We start from the raw sequence: 9,507 nt of genomic DNA, 5'->3' as shown, positions 1-9,507 counted from the left end.
AAACGTCTGCAGTCTTCTGGAAGCATTGATGCGCCGTAGCTGAGGTAGAAATTACCAATAGGCTAGACTTTCAACTGATGTACCAGACTTATGTATCTATATGAATTGTAATAATGGCAAAGAAATGTAAAATTATCCAGAAACCCTTTTAAGGTGTAATGGTTTATATTGTGGAATTAAGGACTTGTGTTAGTTTTGGGGTATCTCTGAGACTATAACTTGTGGTGTGTGTGTATATTGTGGGGTCACAGTACTCAGTAGTTGGTTGACTTTAAGATTACAGTACTGATAAGGGAAATGGAACTCGTGACAACCCGAATCCCCGACCCCGGATTTGGGGGTGTTACACATGGACACTTTGAACTTTTGACTAACAGGAGATAAAACATTACATGTATAATTCCAAAAGTTGATCGAGCATAGCATATCAAATATTTATAAAATAGTACAACTAAATTATAAATGCATTAATCGGATCACCATTCACCTCTATTACAGTTAATTAATTGATTATACATCATACAAACATAGATAATAGATGAAAAGTGTTCATCATTTATCATGCTGAACAAATAGATTTTCATTTAATTATAAAACTGAAATAATAAATATGCCAAATCAGATCACCTTTATTACAAATTCTATACAGCACTACCTATACACATACTTCAATAATAATGACAAGTGTGTTTTATAAAAAATAAGAAAAAGAGTATATCAAGCACGTTGTCCATATCAAACTGTAAAAAAAACTAAACTCAAAACACTGAACAAAATCCAATGGAATCTAGTTATGTCTACAGGATAACTAACTAAATTTGAGTATAAATAATGAAAATGCAAACAAAATGGGTTAACCACAACAAAACTTCTGGAAACACAACAGTTGAGAATTTGTAAGGAAAATATTAACTAGGGAATCAGTCAGGGCTTCACATGGCACTTAGTAATGGAAATTTCTTTAACTCATGGAGTGTACTTGCAACTTGCTACAAAATTGAAGTATATCAATTCATTTATAAATATCCGAAATGCACTTTATTTTATCTCAACTTTCAAATATATAAATTAGTGTTAATCTACTTGCTAAAGAATGGGATTACATCACCCAAATGAAAGCTCTGAGTGCTAGCAAAGTCCTGAATCTACGTCTTACAACATCAATCCCTCGATCATAAAAAACATTCAGCTCTAACACAATATTATGCATCTGCACCCAAAAACTTCTGAGCCACAACAAGAATGGTGAGGTCTTCCCCGTACCAAGCGGTCCACAATGTCACAAACTATACATACAATAAAATTATCAAATTAAACAAGCATTTACCTAAATTACTAGTAGCCTATCAAGTGTTCGACGAAATGTACAAAAAAACATAACAATACACTAAAAGAAATAGACATGAGTTAAATACAACAAATATAAGATATATCCCTGTAAAATGTAATTAGGTGATCAAGAAGGGGATTACTAGTATCGACAATATCGTGATGAACAGCGACATCAACGAGTGATTGAGGACGGTATTTCTCAACCCGGATGCAGTAGAAGTCCTAAAAGAATAAATTAACCAGATGCGTCGGTGAATTGAGATCCAGTAGAAGAGAGAGGCGGGTTCCTCTGTGTTTGTGTATAAGGAGATAAAAGGGGGAAGGAGGAGTGAATTTTAAGGAAGCGGAGTCAAAACAAAAAAGGGGAAATGAAATGTTAAGGGGAAACAAATTAGAACCAATAAATTAATTTGGGAAATAGAATTTTCGCTTCATTATTTTTAAAATTTATAAAAATTAATTTCTTTTTTTGATATTTCTTTAATTTAAAACTATTTATTTTAAATTTATTTAAATATTTGAGCACTTATAAATGTAAATAAGTTATTTATTTGGTGGTATCTTACTCTTTTAGTACTCCCTTCAATAATTTTATTAGAATTAATTATTTTTAAAATTAATTAAATAAATAATTTTTATTTTATTTAAAAATTAAAAAAAATGTTTATCATTAGTCTATGCTAACAATTATGGTGGTGTAGTGTAGCATCTCTTACAACTTGAGTGATATTTGTCCTAAAATATTCTTTTCATGTAATTTTTATTTAATTTTCAAATACTTAAATATAAATATTTATATAAATATTTGAAGATCATTACTTCTGAAATAATAGGTCTTAACTGTGTTTAAATACTAATTTGTGATAGACAATGGTTTCATAAAAATAATACAGAATTGTTGTACTTGTTATATTTTTACAACAGTTGAGAACAAATGATTTATAAAGACGTTGTATGAGTTTCCGTTCTACAACGGTTAGTGAAATAAACTGTCGTATGTAATCAAACGACAGATTATGTCGTAAAAACCCGTTGTTTGATTAATTTTCAGACAATTGTAAAACGAGCTCAGTAAATATTAGTCATTTTACCGAATTTTTCCTTATAAAGTCATGCAAGATAAAGTTTTAATTTTTTATAATTTTTTCATATGACTAAATCTATATACCTTTAACATCTGTAGGGTTGGATCATCTAACAAATAGTTTTAATAAAATAATAACGTTATTCGGGAAAGAATCTCGTTGAGGGTAATAGTACTTTTACCGAATTTCCTTATAAAGTCATGCAAGATAAGTTTAATTTTTTTATAATTTTTTCATATGACTAAAATCTATATACTTAATATCTGTACGGTTGGATCGTCTAAAAAATATTTTTTTAAAAAATTTTGTTATTCCGGAGAGAATCTCGTTGAGGGTAATAGTAATTTTACCGAAATTTCCTTATAAACTCATGCAAGATGAGTTTAATTTTTTTTATAATTTTTTCAAATGACTAAAATCTATATACTTTAACATCCGTACGGTTGGATCGTCTAAAAAATAATTTTGTTATTCGGGAAAGAACTCATTGAGGGTAATAGTATTTTACCGGAATTTCCTTATAAAGTCATTCAATATGAGTTTAAATTTTTTTATAATTTGTTCATATGACTAAAATCAATATACTTTAACATCCGTACGGTTGGATCGTTCAAAAAATTATTTAAAACAATTATTTTGTTGATTGGGAACGAACCTAATTATAGGGAATAGTATTTGTACGAGATTTTCCTTATAAAGTCATGCAAGATAAGTTTTATTTTTATTTTTTTAATTTTTCACATGAATAAAATCAATATAGTTTAACATTCGTTACGGTTGGATCATCTGAAAAATAATTTTAATAAATTATTTTGTTATTTGGGAAAGAATCTCGTTTAGGGTAGTAGTAATTTTACCGAGTTTTCCTTATAAAGTCATTCAATATTAGTTTGAATTTTTTTATAATTTTTTTCTATGAATAAAATCTATATACTTTAACATCCGTATGGTTGGATCATCTAAAATTAATTTTGAAAATTAATTTTTAAAATTTAAGAACTCGATATTACACAATAGTTTTTTAAAAAAACCGTTGTGTGACACCTTCTGAAAATCAAGGGCTCTTATTGTGCCAGCTAAGTGATATAAGTGAAGTCAATCAATGGGTGAGATTTTGCCAACCAAGCGATCCGGGCGAAGTATTTTCCACCAATCAGATGATGCCACGTTTTCCTATAAATAGACAACAGTTATTGTCTTGTTAGAACCGTCGTCTGAACCTTATTTAAAAACGGTTGTTTGATGTATAATAAGACCAGACTTTTCATAAACACTTGTCTGAAAGGTAAATATCTAGTAGTAAGACTTCTAAATTAATGGTTTTCTCGGGATCGCTTAGACAACAGTTTCATAAACTGTTGTCTTTTTACATTTACAAGACAACGGTTTTTTAAACCGTTGTTATAGAGTTTGATTAACAACAGATTCGAAAAAACCGTTATCTAACATTTTACAACGGTTACTCATCCCGTTGTGTGAAGCATATCAAGACAATAGTTTTAAAAAACTGTTGTGCAAACTCCACTTTCTTGTGATTTTTTTTACAACGGTTCACAAAACCGTTGTATGAACCTTGGATACGACAATGGTTATCAGAGGGCAAAAAAAAAAACCGTTGTTCGTCATTTTGGGACAACGGTTCTTTTGTCAACTGTTGTATAATTAGTGTTGTCTGAAGTTGTTTTTCTTGTAGTGTTACCTAGCGGCTAAGTAACCTATTTTTCGATCCAATAAGATCCAACGGGTATTAATATTCAATAAGTATAAATAGCCTTTTATTATTTTATTTTATTCGTATAATCATAAACAAAGAGTTAAAAACATATAAATTATCGAGAAAAACCCGAAAATTCGTCTCATTCTTGAGAATCGAACCTAAAAAATGAAGGCGTAACAGAACTCGGAATCAAGCGTGTAAATACTCGAATCGAACCTCTCAAAAAGTTCTTTCAGAATCAACTATCTATTCAGTGCAAAAATCAAGGTTATTTTCTTATTTATTTATTTCATTTCAAATTAATTTATGATTAAAATATGAAATATTGATTTTTGATGTTATTTGTATGATTTGATGATTTTATCTTGTAGATAATTTTGTTCTGATCATTTTGGTATATTATATGTTGAATTTGGAGTTCAATACATATAGAAAATTGAGTTTGATTCTCAGATTAATTGAATTAGGGTTTACATACTTTGAATTTTCTTGATTAAATTTAGGAACTTTTAATTTGTTGATTCTGGGATTAATTTAATGGTACCAGCTCTAAAAACAAATCGATTCATGTGTTTAACTGCTATGTTGGAAGTTGGTGTCATGTTGCCGAAAAAGCTCAAAGTTTGGCCGGCGTTAAAGGCGATATCGTCAGATTTTCATTTCTGAAGGTGTTCTGCTGTTGTTATTGCCATAGCCAACCTTCTGTTATGGTTTTAAACAAAACCCAGTCGAAAAAATAGGAAAAATTGTGACGTGTTGATGAATATCGCGGCTCGCCGGAAAATAATCCGGTCTCTGAATTCTGGAAACCGGTCGGCCGGGGCTGGTGTTCTTGTTCGAGACCCGGCAACCCGGTTTTCGACCCGATTTTTGAACCGTTTTTGATATGTTTTTCCCCTATTTCAAATCTAAAAATATGTTAGTGCAATTTTAATTTAAAAATAATTCAAAACTTCTATTTTTAATTTCTAAAATTCATTTTAATTTCAAAATTTATTATTTATTATTCTGAAAAGTTATTTTTAATTCCAAAATAAATCTAAATTATTTAATTAATTAATTTTAGTTGATAATTAATTATTTAATTATTCAATTAATTTTAATATTAATTGATTAATTAATTTAATTAGTTATTAATTAATTTTAATTGATTATTTAATTGGATTTAATTATTTTTTAATTTAAAAATTCCGAAAAATAGTTTTGAGCTTTAAAATATTATTTTAAATTATTTTCAAGACTCGATAATTATTATTAAATGATTTTAAAGTCAGATTCGGGTGTTCGAAACCTTATTATTTAAGTATAAAATGATTCGGAGACCTGTTTTAATTCCGAAAAATGTTCAAAAATTCATATTAAATACCTGGAAAATAATTTTAAACCCCGAATCTTCTTTGAAAAATTATTTTGGTCAAATATCTTACATTATATGTGCTATATGCTATTAGATTTATGTATAATATGCGTGTTCGTGCATTTTTGACTGTTTTGTTCATAACTTTCAATCCGTAAATCGGATTTGGGTAAAAGGAAAGGTAGATAAAAGCTTATGACGCGTAGAAAAAAGAAACCAAGTAACCAGTGAATAGAAGCAAGGCATAAAAAAGGAGAGAAGTGGTTGTTGAGTAGAAACGTTAGACGAATGCAAGTGAAGTTGGAAATTATCTATGATAAGGCAAGTACTTCTGAACCATCTTCGAGATATATTGCAAATATTTCTGAACTTTCTCATAACATGTTGCTAGTATTCAAAATAAGTCCTATTTTATATTTCAAGCACTTTAAACTATTCAACCTTGAACCTTGATCATATCATTGAACTTGAGCTGTAAGCTTTAAATCTTGTAAGCCATCGACGGTCAATTTCCCAAAAATTAAACCATACAAATACAATACTACTCCATAAATATATACACACCATAAACCAAATACTGAAACAGAATTACTTGAGCATATAGAAACTTACATACCCTGTAATACCTTATAATATTAAAGATCTATATCCTGTATTATCATTGAACCATTTTTCAATAGATACTTGAATCTTTAACAGTATTGAAGCCATTCTTCATATATATACCTTGATATACCCTGGTGATACTTATGAAATGTCTTATGCTCTAAGATAAATGCTTTATCAATGTTAATTATGATTCTATTTTATTGAAGTACAATGGTTATCATGTTGAATCATTTTAGAATTGGATGATTTTATAAATATGGACCAGATTCGTGGTCAGACCAGGTTCGTGGTCATATTAGGCCAATGCGTGCCTTGGATCCAGTGTAGAGAGCAGAGCTGTGTGCCTTGCTCAGGGTTAGTGCGTGACTGATCAGCAGCCTAACATTGGTTTTAAAATGAAAAGTGAATATCCAATTCTAATCATTGCTTATCCAGAAACTTGATTCTTCTGAATCATTTCAATTGATCATTGTTTAACCTCAGTTTTTGCTATTATGACTTGCTAAGCTAGGTAGCTCACTCTTGCAAATCTGTTTATGTTATTCTATAGTTAAAAAGGAAATGGTTGGTAGCAAAGTGTCCAGTCCAGTGTGCGAGCTAGGATTTCAGGATGAGTTGGATTGATCTAGAAAGAGCTTTATGTTTGTTCTGAATTATGTAAGGTTGGAAGAATGCTTTCACTATCAGTTGTAGTTGAACTAGTTGGGATTTGGTATGATGTAATAAATGTTAAGATGTTGGCTTGTTTTCATACTTTAACATGTTATGATCCGTGGTTATGGTAAGTAGGGTCATTGCATATATTACTTTTATAAACAAGTTTATATATTGGGTGTGTGTTTGTTGTGAACCCCAAACTTCTGACCCGGGTTTGGAGGGCGTCATAGGTTTGGTATCGGAGCTACATGTTATAAATTACTGAAACAAGCCTAGATTGTCGGGAATGGATTGAGGGTTACGATTAGGATTAAAAAATAGAAATATAGGACGTCGAGAGGTTGAGTGTGACTGTATAATAGGTTTTGGTATGATTTATGTTGGGATTTAAGATTTTTATCTAGAAATACGATTTTCAGATTGCAGCAATGGCAGATTCTTTTATTCCGATATCATCTGATCATTCGAAGCCTTTAGTCGGAGGACCATCATCTGGTCCAGGCCCTGCTCTTCCATCAGTATTAGCCATATTACCTCCTGTTATGATAGTTGCACCTTTTCAAGCTATTATTCCATCCCCTGATGTGAGACTACCTATTTGAGGATCCCCACATGCTGATTCTGGTTCCACCGGACATTTAGCCGTGAGTGCATCTTTTTAGTTTACCCTACACCTTGTTCTATACCATCAGTTTAAGACCCGTATTATGGAGCAACAACACCTACAAGGATGGATACGAGAGTTACAGTATATGATGAGTACACGAGATATAAAAAATGGTGAGAAGGAACCTAGAGTGAGGATACGTGTATACCGGAGGATAGATACTACCAGGTTATATGAAGCCACTAGTAAGTACGCCACCCATGATTATCTTGTGGAGTGAACTAGATGGGTTTTAAAGGAGTTTGAGAAGATTGGAGACTCAGAGTTTTCTTGAAATTAGAAGATAATGTATGACAAACGTGGCATGTATAGTAGCGATGCGATGTGATATCAACAGACTTTGTTTTATAGAATAAATTTATTGTCTATTTGATAGACCTGGTGTACTTAGCAATAGCAAAAATTGTGATGGGATTTTTACCAGGATAGAAGCGTTAAAGTGAAGTTACGAAAGAGATAATATGCAACGGTAACTGAAGTTTTCATCGACTAATAAAGGTAAAATGGACGCAATAAGGGGTAGAGGATATATGGAAAGGAATGGGCTCTTATCTGATTGTTTCCCTAATTTGATCCCTTGTAGTGGTTGAGAAGGATAACAACAAACTCATATAGTAATGACGACCAGGTGTATGATTTTCAAAATTTTAAACTAGTTTTCAAAATAGATTTTCTTAACAAATTTTTTTCTAAAAGTCCTTTAAACAAAATAAGTTTCAAAAAAATTGGTTGTCAAATTACTACTTGAGTTTCTCGACTGTTATAAGATTCAGATTACCTAGAAGAATACTTGTTCTAGAAGTTAGTATGGTTAATTAAGAAGGCCAAGTAGACCCGCTATTATGGAGAAGATTTGATTGTTCCTCACAGAAGAATGCAAATCTTGTTTGATAAGTTTAACGAAAGAACCAACGTGTTGAAAAACTATTCATCCAATCTTTGAGACTATTAGAGTTTAAAGAATATGTTGATATAAAAGAAGTTTGAGCATGATCGAAGGAGGTTGAGCAAATTCCCAAAATTTTCTATAGGAAGAACCTTATTAACAAAAGAGTCGATATGTTGAATGATCAGTGGTTATTTTAAGTCGCATAGAAGACATTTGAAGTTATGAATATAAATCCCGTGAGGATGCACCTATGGTTGAATTATTAAAACATTGAACGTGAAGGCACATCGCTAAAGATACAGGACTTAATAAATAGGAATCCATTTTAATGATCAATTTATGAAGGCATTTAAGAGAACTTTCTGAAGTTAATATATGACTCGGAATGACATCTATTAATCAAACAAGCGTTGAAGCTTTAAATAGATGAAATGAGGATGGCGACCAATGATATCATTCTTTTCTATAATACTATATATTCTTATGAATCTTGAATAAAGTATGAACTTTTTTCATGATCAGCTTTATGCGGTGATAGGAAAATTGTTGTATTCCTTTCAAAATCATTTTTCCCCTCAAGTCTTGTTTTCTGATTGAGATAAGTAGTTCTATGGTGTGATTCTTTGTCAGAATAACGAAGAGTCTGGTGGGACGCCACCTAATCATGTGCTGTATGCCATATAGTATGAAAGACTGGTCATCTTGAGTACAAATATGGTTGTCTCACTCATATGTAAATTATCATTCATTATTTCTTCTTCAATTATGATTTATTGATTTATGGATCCTTCCAATTATTTCCTTGCACTGTTATTCTTTACAAAAGGTTTCCAATCAGAATCATATACAAAAATTCCCTTATTGTGTAAGGTCTATTCTTTGAGTGTTTTAAAAGAAGTGAAATGATCCCGTGTAGCAGATGGAGTTACATGTTGAGTATGAATGATTGCAAGCCAATAAATGGTGGACATTTACGTGCAAAGAAGAATCATTATGCCAATAACGTGGTTATTATGAGGACATCAAATCAGAAGTGGAAATATGTATACATGATACATTTCAAGTATGAGATTTTGGCATAAATTGGTGTAGTTAGCGAACTGTATGAGTAAATTAACCATAGAAATAAGAAAGTAAAGCTGCATATACCAGATAAGGAAAATGATTGATTGGACAATAGAAGCGAATAGAGAA

The sequence above is a fragment of the Apium graveolens genome, chromosome 5 (assembly GCF_009905375.1).
Source record: "Apium graveolens cultivar Ventura chromosome 5, ASM990537v1, whole genome shotgun sequence".
Taxonomy (NCBI): domain Eukaryota; kingdom Viridiplantae; phylum Streptophyta; class Magnoliopsida; order Apiales; family Apiaceae; genus Apium; species Apium graveolens.
This window is presented reverse-complemented; position numbering follows the sequence as displayed.